Here is a 12,597-nt window from a genome sequence, read left to right on the forward strand (position 1 = left end):
AAGGACACAGTGCACATTACATATTCCTCCCTATGTCTCCTCTAATAGATCTGATACCAGTGAAGCCGGAGGATTAGGATGGTGTGTGGTTCCTGCCTCCATGGTACAGTACAAGCCTGCTCATAGGCAGGGGAATAAAGATGCCTTCCGTATTCAAAGGTGACATCTCCAAATCTGTTGATTCTTAGCAGATTGTGGGAGATTCTTGAGTGTGAGCAGATTGGCCTTCTGCTAAACCCAGTGGCTACTATAGAAGGTAGCAGAGGACCTATTGTCTGCTGTCCAGGAAGATTGCACACAAATTGTTAAGGGCCACTAAGGCCAGTCATACACGGTTCGAGTCTCAGTCAGTTCAGCAGGAACCGGCCACTTCAAACCGTTAATGGGCAGGCTGAATGTACCAAGTTGATCGATCGATCGATTCCCATCAGCACTGTTTGTGTTAATGAGGAAATTTACCAAATTTATTTTCTGCAACCCATGGCTTACAAAGAAAATTGCACCATGTATGGCCTGCCTAAGGGCCCTTTCACACAGGCAGACCGTGTCAGTTTTTTAGGCGGACCTGAACGGGCGCACCTCTATGGAGCCACGGATGTCAGCGGGGACATGCACGCTGACATCTGACTCGCTCCGATCCACCAAAGTGTGATGGAAGAAAAACCCTACTTTTCCATTCTTCTGGCGGATCGGATGAAAACGGACGCTACGGTCATCCGATCCCCTATAGAGGAGAGCGGCGCTCTGACAGGTTGGTTCCTGCACAGTGTGCAGAGACAGACTTTTCATCTGCCTGCTCAGCGGGGATCGACGGAGCGATCCCTGCTGAGCAAAGCGGAGCCCGCACACGGACAGCCCCGTGTGAAAGGGCCCAAAGGCAAGCCATAGATGATGCAGCCACAAGTCAGTGCTGATGGCGGAATTTCTCCTGCTGCGTTATTATGTTCTTGCCAGCAGGGGGCCTTCCCTGCTGACAGAACACAACCATTAGGCCTATTTCACACGGGCGGATCAATGATGATCCGCCATGTGAACCTCCGCTTGCTCAGCGGGGATCACTTCGTTGATCCCCGCTGAGCCAGCGAATGACAGGGCGATCACCGCACACTGTGCAAGGACCGCCCTGTCTTTTCTCCGCTCTCCTCTATGGGGGGATCGGATGAATATGGACCATCTATCCGTGTTCATCCGATCCGCAGACAAATGGAAAAATAGGGTTTTCCTCCGTCTGCAGAATCAGAGGATTGCGGCACGAGAACGGGTGTCAGTGGATGTTCATCCGCTGACACCCGCAATCTCATAGGGACCAATGTATGTCCCTTTTTCATCCGTACACGGATGGATGAAAGAGCCCTTACTGCTGATAGCTAGAGCCGCCATTAGGAATCCCATGCAGAAAAAAAATAATCTGACAGACAGGTTATACTAAAGTCGATCATCGCCTATAGATGGGTCAAAACATGGCCGGTCCCTACTCAAATGGTTGTGATTTAATCCACCTACATTTTGGAGAGCATAGATTGTGTACAATTCATCCTAATGGAAGAAAAAGTTTTAAAGAATAAATTGTAAAACTAATTTAATTTTAATTTAAATTAAGTTAATTTTAAATTATCAAAACATTTTAATCAGTTGTAAGATTTTAAAAACTAAAATTGGATACATGGACATTTGCAGGTACAAGGAAGCTCTAAGGCAGTGATGCGAACCTTGGCACCCCAGATGTTTTGGAACTACATTTCCCATGATGCTCCACTACACTGCAGAGTGCATGAGCGTCATGGGAAATGTAGTTCCAAAACTTATGGGGTGTCAAGGTTCCCCATCACTGCTCTAAGGTACAACAAGCAGTCCTGTGCTATCCGATGAGGACCATTGTCCAGTTGGGACTCACTTTTACCGATCGACTTCTGGAGTGCAGGCAGTGAACAAGCAACTCTTCCCTGCAGAATCGGAGGCTTTTTTTAATGAATGTTCATTTTTTGGTGTCTGTCTGGGTACCTCTAACAAAATCTGCTTGAATTGATGGCATTGAAAATTTGTAATAGTGGCCATATACATTTTTATATTTTTATTTAAACCTGATCAATGTGCAATTTGATTAACCACTTGACCTCTGGAAGATTTACCCCAATCCACCTCCCTCCTGACCAGGCCATTTTTTGAGATGCGGCACTGTTATTTTAACTGACAATTGCACGGTTGTGCGATGCATTACCCAAAAAAAAAAATTGTGTTTTTTTTTTATTTTGCCGGTTAAAAATGCATCCGATATGCATATATGGGAACCAAGCCTAAAAACCAGACCCGTAGGGCCAGATTCACAGAAGAAGTACGCTGGAGTATCTACTGATACTCCGGCGTACTTTCAAATTTGCCGCGTCGTATCTTTAGTTTGAATCCTCAAACCAAGATACGGCGGCTTTTGGCTTCGATCCGACAGGCGTACGGCTTCGTACGCCTTCGGATCGTAGGTGTAATACTTTGGCGCCCGCTGGGTGGAGTTTGCGTTGTTTTCCGAGTCGGGTATGCTAATTAGCATTTTCCGAATTAGACGGGCTTGTGCCGGAGGGATTTACGATACGCCGCCGCAACTTTACAGGCAAGTGCTTTGTGAATCAAGCACTTGCCCGTAAAACTTGCGGCGGTGTAACATAAATGCTATACGTTACGCCGCCGCAAAGGTAAATGAATCTGGCCCGTAGTGTTTAACAACAGGTATCACTAAACATGTTTCCTCCGACCTAGGGGGACACCATTACTAATCCGAAATAAAAATGTAACTGGGGTCCTCCATACATACTATTAAAAAAAAAAAAAAGGATTTTGGCTTATATTTTATGCAACCAGGCAAAATGCAGTAACTTATGGCAGCCAATCGGTCAATCGATATAGCGTATACAATTGCGACACGTGGCCATACACTGAAACTGGAGGAGAAACGGTTTAACCTTAAAGGGGTTGTAAAGGTAAATGTTTTTTCACCTTCATGCATCCTATGCATTAAGGTGAACAAACATCCGACAATACTTACCTGACCCTTTCGAAAGTCCCGCGTTCGCCCCTGTCATCCTCCTTGTTTCTGAGCCTGCCTGTTGATTGGCTACCCTGGATGGATTGAAAGCAGCACAGCCATAGGCTCATGCTGCTGTCAATCACATCCAATGACACGGCACACCAGGGGGCGGGGCCGAGTGATACAGTGAGCGGCAATAGCCGCCGGCTGTATCACGGGAGCGCGCCCGCAGGAACTCAACACTATGCGAGCTCGCATGGATGTGTGGAGTTCTTGCGGGGAGGAGCCGAGACAGCCACAGAGGGACCCCAGACGACCAGGTTTGGGGCCACTCTGTGCAAAATGAGCTGCACAGTCGATGTAAGTATAACATGTTTGTTATTTAACCACTTGAGGCCCGCGCTATAGCTGAATGACGGCTTCAGCGCGGACCTGAAAATCCAACAGGACGTCAATTGACGTCCGCCCCTTTCCTCGTTGTCCCTTGGACACAACCAATCACAGATCGCCGTGAACGGCCAATCGGAGTGGCCGTTTGGTAGGCAATCTGTGCGGCCAATGAGAGATGATCTCATATGTAAACATATGAGATCATTTCTCATTGCCGGCTCACACAGAGACAGCGTGCTGTCAGGGAGAGAGGAGACCGATCTGTGTCTCTTGTACATAGGGACACAGATCGGTCACCTCCCCCAGTCACCCCCCTTCCCCCACACAGTTAGAACACTATATAGGGTACACATTTAACCCCTTCCTCACCCCCTAGTGTTAACCCCTTCAATGCCAGTCACATTTATACAGTAATTAGTGCATTTTTATAGCACTGATTGCAGGATAAATGTGAATGGTGCCAAAAATGTGTCAAAAGTGTTCGATGTGTCCGCCATAATGTCGCAGTCCCAATAAAAATCGCAGATCGCCGCCATTACTAGTAAAAAATAAAAATTCTGTCCCCTATTTTGTAGGCGCTATAACTTTTGCGCAAACCAGTTGCTTATTGCGTTTTTTTTTAGCAAAAATATGTAGAAGAATACGTATCGGCCTAGACTGAAAATTGTATTTTATTTTTTTCAAAATTGGGATATTTATTATAGCAACAAGTAAAAAATATTGTTGTTTTTTTTTTTCAAAATTGTCGTTCTTTTTTGTTTATAGCGCAAAAAATAAAAAACGCAGAGGTGATCAAATACCACCAAAAGAAAGCTCTATTTGTGGGGGAAAGATGGACGTCAATTTTGTTTGGGAGCTACGTCGCACGATCGCGCAATTGTCAGTTAAAGCGACGCAGTGCTGGAAGCTGAAATTTCACGTGGGCAGGAGGGGGGTATATGTGCCCAGTAAGTAAGTGGTTAAAAATAAAAAACCCTTAGAGGGTTCTTTACTGTCAGAGCTGTGAGGATTTGGATCTCCTTTCTACAAGCAGTGGTATAAAAATAAAAACCGCAGAGGTGATGAAATACCACCAAAAGAAAGCTCTATTTGTGGGGAAAAAAGGACGTACATTTTGTTTGGGTATAACGTCGAACAACCGCGCAATTGTCAGTTAAAGCGACGCAGTGCCGTATCGCAAAAAAATGGCTTGGTCATTAAGGGGGCAAATTCTTCCGGTCTGTAAATGGTTAAAGGACTGAAAAATGATACAGCCGCTGTATATTTGGGCATGTCAGGAAAGTATTCATGCATTCTTGTTAGGTTACTAGGTAGCTCCACTTTTGGTAATATAAAATCTGGCTGCCAAGGATACTGCACTTTGCACGGCAGCTTTGCGGTTAGCTGATAATATGTGTGGAACATAAATGATTCCTTGTAATGTGATAGGCCGCGTGGATCCAGGTACAATATGGCCGCCTTGAAGGACATACTCTAAAAAGCAGAGAATTTCAATGTAATGCCTTTTCTTGCTGCAATGTAGGCCCTCATCAATGCAATGCCCTCCCTACCTGCTCTCTGAAGCTGGAGAAGGGTCAGTGACTTATTTTTTTCTTATGTACGTTTTTAAATGCCCAGCAGAATTGTTTGTCGGCAGGACCGGACTGCTCAGGATGTGGGTATTTGTGTATTTATACCTGTGGGATCCATATTGCTATACAGCACAGGAGCTGACACTGCTGGATCTAAAGGACTATGCTGGCTGTGTCACGTCATCACTGCCCAGGATATTGTCGTCATTTTCAGTGGCTTTTTGTTTTTGTTGCTTTTTTTAATTGCTGTTTGTTGTGTTCAATAAAAACATTTCTGCATTACCTTGGCTGCACAGGATTTTATAGACTTGGATCATTTACAGCCGAGTGCTTCATAAGCGCGGCGTTCAGCTATGCTGGACTGATCTTGGTTGCCACAGCAACTAAAACGGCTCCCAGGAGAGTGGATTTTACACCCCCCCACCCCCCTACTGAGGGCCGAGCCCAAAAAAAGAGAACCACATTGTTGGTCTGGATTGCAAATGTCACGTCTCTTATCATGTGTCTGAAAGAACTGCCTGTGTTGCCTCTAGCAACTGATTCTGGGCCAGATTCTCTAACATTCTGCGGCGGCATCGCGTAAGCTATTTACACTCCGCCGCCGCAACTTACTGGAGCAAGTGCCGTATTCCTCAAGCACTTGCTCCGTAGTTTGCGGCGGCGTAGTGTAATTGGCCCGGCGTATCCCCGCATAATTCCAAGGGGGCGGCTTGTATTTAAATTAAGCGCGCCCCCGTGCCGTTCGAACTGCGCATGCGCCGGGCTTAAAATAGCCCAGTGCGCATGCTCCAGTTCTCGGCGGAAAACGTCAATGACGCCGACGTGTGCGTCATTGATGTAAAGTCGTATTCAAGAACGACTTAGTAAAACGACGTACCCGACGGGAAAAGACGACGCAGACCCGACGCCATACTTAACATGGCATACGTCGGACTGGCGTAAGGTTACCCCTCATATAGCAGGGGTAACCTTACGCCAAATGACTACGCCTAACCTTATAACCCTTACTTTTCTCTCATATAGCAGGGGTAACCTTACGCTTACGTAAGCGACGGTTACACAACGCGATTTAGTTCGGGAATTGGCGTATCGGACTCGTTTGCATAAACAAATGAGACCTGAACGTAAACGCCACCTAGCGGCCGGCGGGGAATTACATTTAAGATCCGACAGTGTAAGTGACTTACACATGTCGGATCTTCAGCGTATATGCGAAAACGATTTTAGGAATCACTCGCATAGATACGCGGGCCAAAAAAGAGAGATACGATGGAGTTTCCTGAGATACTCGGTCGTAACTCTTCTGAGAATATGGCCCTTTGTTCTTTTGAGCTGGTCAGTGAATGGCAGATTGTCTCTATCTGTTAAAGGGTAAGTTCACCTTTGTACCCTTTTTGATTGCGCCCTTCAGGGCCGTATTTAATGTTGATTGGACCCTGGGCAAAAATTTTCTTGGGGCAATTTTGCTCTCCACCTGCTCGGAGACCTAAAAAAGATATCAGCTAGACTTAAATCAGTTTACTGTATCAGATCAGGCAGTGATTGCGGTTGGTTGCTAGAGGCTACAGCATATCATTACCGCTTACTGACTGGTTGCTAGAGGTTACAGCACACATTACGGCTCACTGATTAGTTGCTAGAGGTTACAGCACAAGATTTTTTTCTTGATTGGTTGCTAGAGATTACTGTACAGTAATACTGCTCACTGATTGGTTGCTGGAGGTTACAGCACATCATCTCTTCACTGTAGAGGGGTATGATATACATAGGAATGCCGCCTTTGTTTACATATGAATGTCCCCATGATTTACATATGAATGACAGGGTCTGCAGGTGAGTACACAACAATAGGGCAGAGCTGGGCAGCATTAGTAGCAGCACTTCACACTGAGATATCAGGACACAGCAAAGGACTAAAACTTCAAGGGAATTTAAACTGTGATAGCTGACAAGTATGAGGCAGCTACTTTGGGCCCCACAACAATAGACATGGCCCAGGGCAGCTTCCCCTTTTGCCCTGCCTTAAAGACGGCCCTGGCTCCCTTAATGGACGAGCCACCCTTGGGGGTGGACTATATTTCTTTTTTCTGTCAAGGCGATAGATCAATGAGTGCTTCTTGGTTTTTCAGCATCAAGCAACTGTCTCCAAGATTTGCAAAGCTTCTGCCTTTTACCAGATGGATGTTGAGGCCTCATCTGATATCAGTTTCATGTGTAGGGTCCTGCAGGTGGCTCTGTGAGCTGCAGGGAGTCCCCAGTTTTCTTTTTGTTTTCTTGGGCCTGTTAGTGTTCTGTTACCGTTGCCCACCCCCAGGGACGGCTCGTCGATTAAGGGCTCATTGCCACCCCCTCTATCCACACCGCCCCCCTATATGCTAAATTCATACCTCCCAACTTTCTGAGATGGGAATGAGGGACACCTATCAGCAAAAGTATGCAGGCATAGGACACACCCCTTGCCATGCCCCCTTAAAGGAGAATTGTACAGAAAAAAATAGGATTTTTGTACTCACCGTAAAATCCATTTCTCTGAGTTCATAGACGGACACAGCATTCTTTGACATTAGGGTTATATCCGCTTTCACTAGGAGAGTTTAGGCAGAAAAAAAGCACTTAAAGTGTTAAAACAAACCTCAGTGCAGCTCCTCCCAGGGGGCGTGGCCCCCCCGATATAACCCACACCCTGCTCTAGCAGCCTCAGTTCGTAACAAGCAGTACAAACAAAGGAGGGGTGGGTGCTGTGTCCGTCTATGAACTCAGAGAAATGGATTTTACGGTGAGTACAAAAATCCTATTTTCTCTTTCGTTCATAGACGGACACAGCATCCTTTGACATTAGGGACATCCCCAAGCAGTGTCAAAAAAATTAGAGGGGTGGGAAAATAACACAGCAAAACAGGTTACATCCCAAACAAAACCGGAGTTACTCAACGGAGAAACTCCTAGCATAAAACGCCGCCTGTAACATCTGCGGCCAAAGGAGGCATCAGAAGATGCACACACATCCACCTCGTAAGACCTTGAAAAAGTGTGGATCAACGACCAGGTCGCTGCCATATACCCCTGTAACACAGAGGCATGATGCCAGAAAAAACCCAAGAGGCTCCAATCGCCCTGGTCGAATGCGCCGTAACCCAAAAGGGAGGCGCCAGCCCCTTTAGGGCATAGGCCTGAAGCACAAACCATCGGATCCACCCAGAAAAGGTGGCCGACGAGACTACCAGGCCCCCTTGTAGGACCAGCCAGCGACACGAACAGTGAGTCCGACTTCCGGAACGGAATCATAGCAGATAAGTACACTCGTAGGGCCCGAAATCACATACAGAGGATGTAAAGAGGCCGTCTCCTTGCCTTTCGGCCGAGGACATAAGGATGTAAGAACAATGTCCACATCAACGTGAAAAGCCGAAAACGACCTTGGGGAGAAAAGACTGCTGCGGCCGCAGCACCATCTCATCCTCATGGATGACCCAGTAGGGAGCCTTGCAAGACAAGGCTGCCAGAACAGACAGACACTCGTCTGATCGCGGTAATTTTGCTACCAGAAAAATTACAGTGGAGATGCCCACACTGAACCATGGCCAGGTGACAACGCAGACCTTCCTGGGCTTGAACCCAGAGACAAATGCATGAAGGGCAGGTACTCTAGCGCCGAGCTAAACCTGCTCCCTTTTTGTGACAGTCAACAAAAAAAAAAAAATCTCCCGAATGTCCACAAAGGGAGCATCCAGAAGAACCGAAAGGACTAAATTCAAGCCCCATGGGGGTAGTGGAGGGGCCACATGCCAGACCCCCAGACCAGACGTACGCACCAAGGAGTGCGACGCCAAGGCGCAATGAAAGTAACCGCCGGAGCAGAAAAACTGACTCCTAACTGTACTGAAGGCGAGAGCCTGATCCACTCCCAGCTGTAAAAAACAGCAGAATCCTGGACACCACGTATGTACGAGAGTGCCATTTCATCTCCTCACGCACAGAGATGCAGGCCCTCCACATAGGATGTAAAATCCTACGTGAGGTAGACTTCCGTGCAGACAGCACGGTAGAGACCACCGAGCCCAATAGGCCTCGGACCTTCAGCCCCAGGCTCCCAACAGCCACGCCGCTAAGCCAGTGGCTGTAAAAACAGGGTGGAAAATCGGACCCTGTAACAGAAGATCAACCCCCAGGGGAAGACGCTAGGGGGCGTCTGCCACCAGACGCACCAGGTCCGCGTACCAGGAACGACGCGGCCAATCTGGGGCAATCAGGATTGACAGAATTCCATCGGCTTCCACTCTGCGCAGCAGGCGAGGAAGAAGCTACCGAGGAGGGAAGGTTTAAAGTAGGCGACAGTGACCCCAAGGAGCCACCAACGCGCCTGACGCGTCAGCCCATGGGTCCCTTGACCAGGCCAAAACATGGCACCTTCCGGTTGAGGCGGGACGCTAGCAGGTCCACGCCTGGAGTGCCCCACTTTCGGCACAGACACTGAAAACCCCTATGGGTGGAGAGACCACTCTCCTTGGACTAGCGCAGTCCGACTTAGGAGTCGGCTCGCCAATTCTGTACTCCCGGAATGTACACGGCCGATAGAGCCGGAAACGGACCTTGCGGCCCACCGAAGGATGTGCGCGACCTCGTCGCTGCAACAGAACTCTGTGTGCCTCCCTGATGGTCGACATACGCCACAGCGTTGTCGGACAGGGTCCCGAATGGTCGGCCCTGTAGATCCAGGGACCACCAGGCAAGGCAAAGCTTGATCCAGAACACCGCTTGGTAGGTGGGGACTCCACCGGAGTCCAGCGCCCCAGGGCTGACTGGGGTCCCAAAAACCCCTCCCCAACCGGAGAGGCTGGCCTCCGCCGCGACCACTGTCCAGTGACATGGCAGAAAACGACTTCCCGGCCCGAAGCACCGGAAACGTCAGCCACCACACCAGGGAGCAGTTGACACAACTGAACCTGGTAATCCAGAGATGACGGAAGCTTGTCTGACAGCAGTTCCCTCTGTAGCACCCTGGTGTGGAATTGGGCATACGGAACCGCCTCGAAAGAGGCCACCGTCCGACCCAGAACCCTCATGCAGAATCGCAGAGATGACCACTACTAGGTCGACAACTGCTGCTCAGCAGATTGCAGAGTCTGAATTCTTTCCGTTAGGAGAAAAAAACTCCCGCCCCGGCGGAATCCAGGACTAGTCCCAGGAATTCCAGTCCCTGAGACGGGACCAGCACTGACTTCTGGACAAAAAAAGAAGTCAGCCAAACTCTTGGAGAGTCTGACATGTGACAGACACGGCTCCACTAATTCAGAGCTCGAAGAAGCGTGTGGGAGAATTTCGTACAGACATCCCACAATAACAAACCCCCGCTGCCACAGCCGGGCCAGTATCGGGATGAGCACCTCGGTGAAAACCTGTGGTGTCGACACCAAGCCGAGCGGGAGGGCCACAAAATGAAAATGGTCCTCCCTGACCGCAAAGCCCAGAATATCTGGTGCTTTGAGCATATGGGAACATGCAGGTATGCGTTCATGACATCCAAAGACGCCAGAAAAAAACCCCATCCTGAAATTTTGCACTTTGACAAAAAACAAACAAGGGCCTGAGGCCCAGGATTGGACGGACCCCGTCCTCCTTGGGGGACTACAAAACAGATTGGAGAAAAAAAAACCTGAGCCTGTTCCACGAGGGAACTGGCACAATCACTCCCCTGACCAGAAGATCCTGGACAGCCCCTGACAGAGCCACCCAGCGAGCCAGAGGATGGAGGGAAAAAAACCTGTCTGGTAGACAAGAGAGAAAACCAATCTCGTACCCAGATGAAACTACTCCGCAACCCCCAACGGTCAGAGAGTAGAGACCTCAATCGAGCCGCGAATTCGCAGAGCCAGCCCCCCACCCCAGATGTGAGTGGAGGCAAACCTCCAAACGGAAGCAGGCTTGCTGGGCTTGCGGCACCAGGGGCGCCTGTGTCCTCAGTGGACGTCCTAGCTCCCTGAAAATGTTTTCCTGCCGCACTTGGCGGGCGAAAACAAAACCGCATGGGGAATAGTAAATGAGGGCCCTTGCCTACAGTGAGGCACCCATCCTTTTGTCAGATGGCGGGAGCAGAGTGCTCACACCGCCCGTGGCATCTTTTATGATGACAATCAGAGACACCCCTGCGTACACCCCCACAGGGCAATACCACCAGGGACTACAGAAAAGACCGTCCGCAGACCAACCCCCAGCCATACAAGGCAGGGCAGAAAACATGGCGCAGTCGAAGGCCCTGGATAGCAAGGGGAGCATATACAGGGTCGACACACAGACAAATATCTGACCTAGTACCAACTAGTCGGTCAGGACCACGCAGGTCACAGAAGCATTCTGCGCCTCCAGCTCCCTGTCCGGGAAATGTCTGCGACACCAGAGTCCCGGCCAAAACCGGACTCACCGCCGCCCCCCCCCCCCGCTATGAATATGGGGGTGACCATGGTGTGTCTGCCCGGTTACGAACCGGGGACCTTTCGCGTGTGTCCACAGCACCCCCATCAGCAGGGTCCCCAAAAGCGGGAGCCCCTTCCACAGGTAACGTGGCAGCCGTGTATCAAAACAAGCTACCCAGCAGGGGGGGGGGGGGGACAGACCGCAAAGTATTTTGTACCCTGCGACTGAACCCAATCCTTGCACAACATATTCCATACATGGAAGCAAGGAAAAAACACATATTGCGATGCGGGGCAGCACGGAACCCAAAAGGGACTGACACCACCGCCTAATCCACCATAGCTTTGGTAACCCGCACCGCAGTGTCAACAGCCCCAACAACAGCACCATCAAGTGCTGACCCTGAAACAGGGCCATCCTCACAGTCCATGTGGACTTCAGCCAGCAGCTACTGACAAAAAAACGGAACCAGAGCCGGACGCCTCAGCGAGGCCTGATTCCCTGTCAGAAAAAATAATAACATCCCAGAGGGAGGCAGAGGGGGGGAATGAATTATAACTCCCACATTCCTCCAACACCCCCATCCTGACCCAAACGCCCCAGGGACTGCCAGCACAGCATCCCTGGAGGCTGCAGGAATAGGGACACCAAGGGTTAACATCCCCTAGTACTGGCAGGCTCCACAGGACATCCCCTCAGCCGCCACAGAGAACAGGGAAACCCCCCCCAGAGGACTCACCGTCCGACCAGACCGCCGCTGCCGAGAGCCAAAAACGCTGCCTGTGCCGCGCCATTCAAAGGAAAGAATGCAGAGCCGTACGCGCCGTCATCCTAGGCACAAGAGCTGTTCAAGATGGCCGCCGATATGTCTGCGGGCTCCGAGAAAATGGCCGCCGCAATTACAACTGCGCCATATAACACCGCCGTCAGCGGCAAAATGGCGCCCGAAAACGGCGTTTTTTTCAAAAAAACACACAGCCAAGCCCAGTAACACACGCAGTACACAGGCCCACAGGACCCCCTCCGCACATATGTAGCACATAAAAACACAGCACCCACAGCAGTAGCAGCCCCCAGGTCAGACTGAGCCCCCCAAGCGGGGCCCCCACCTCACGGCCATCACCCAGAAAGGGAGAGGAAAAATAGGAGAGAGGAAAGCAGGGCAAACCCTCAGTCGACCTCCCCAGGGGAAAATTCCAGCCAGACCAC

Source organism: Rana temporaria, chromosome 9 (assembly GCF_905171775.1).
Source record: "Rana temporaria chromosome 9, aRanTem1.1, whole genome shotgun sequence".
In the NCBI taxonomy this organism is placed as follows: domain Eukaryota; kingdom Metazoa; phylum Chordata; class Amphibia; order Anura; family Ranidae; genus Rana; species Rana temporaria.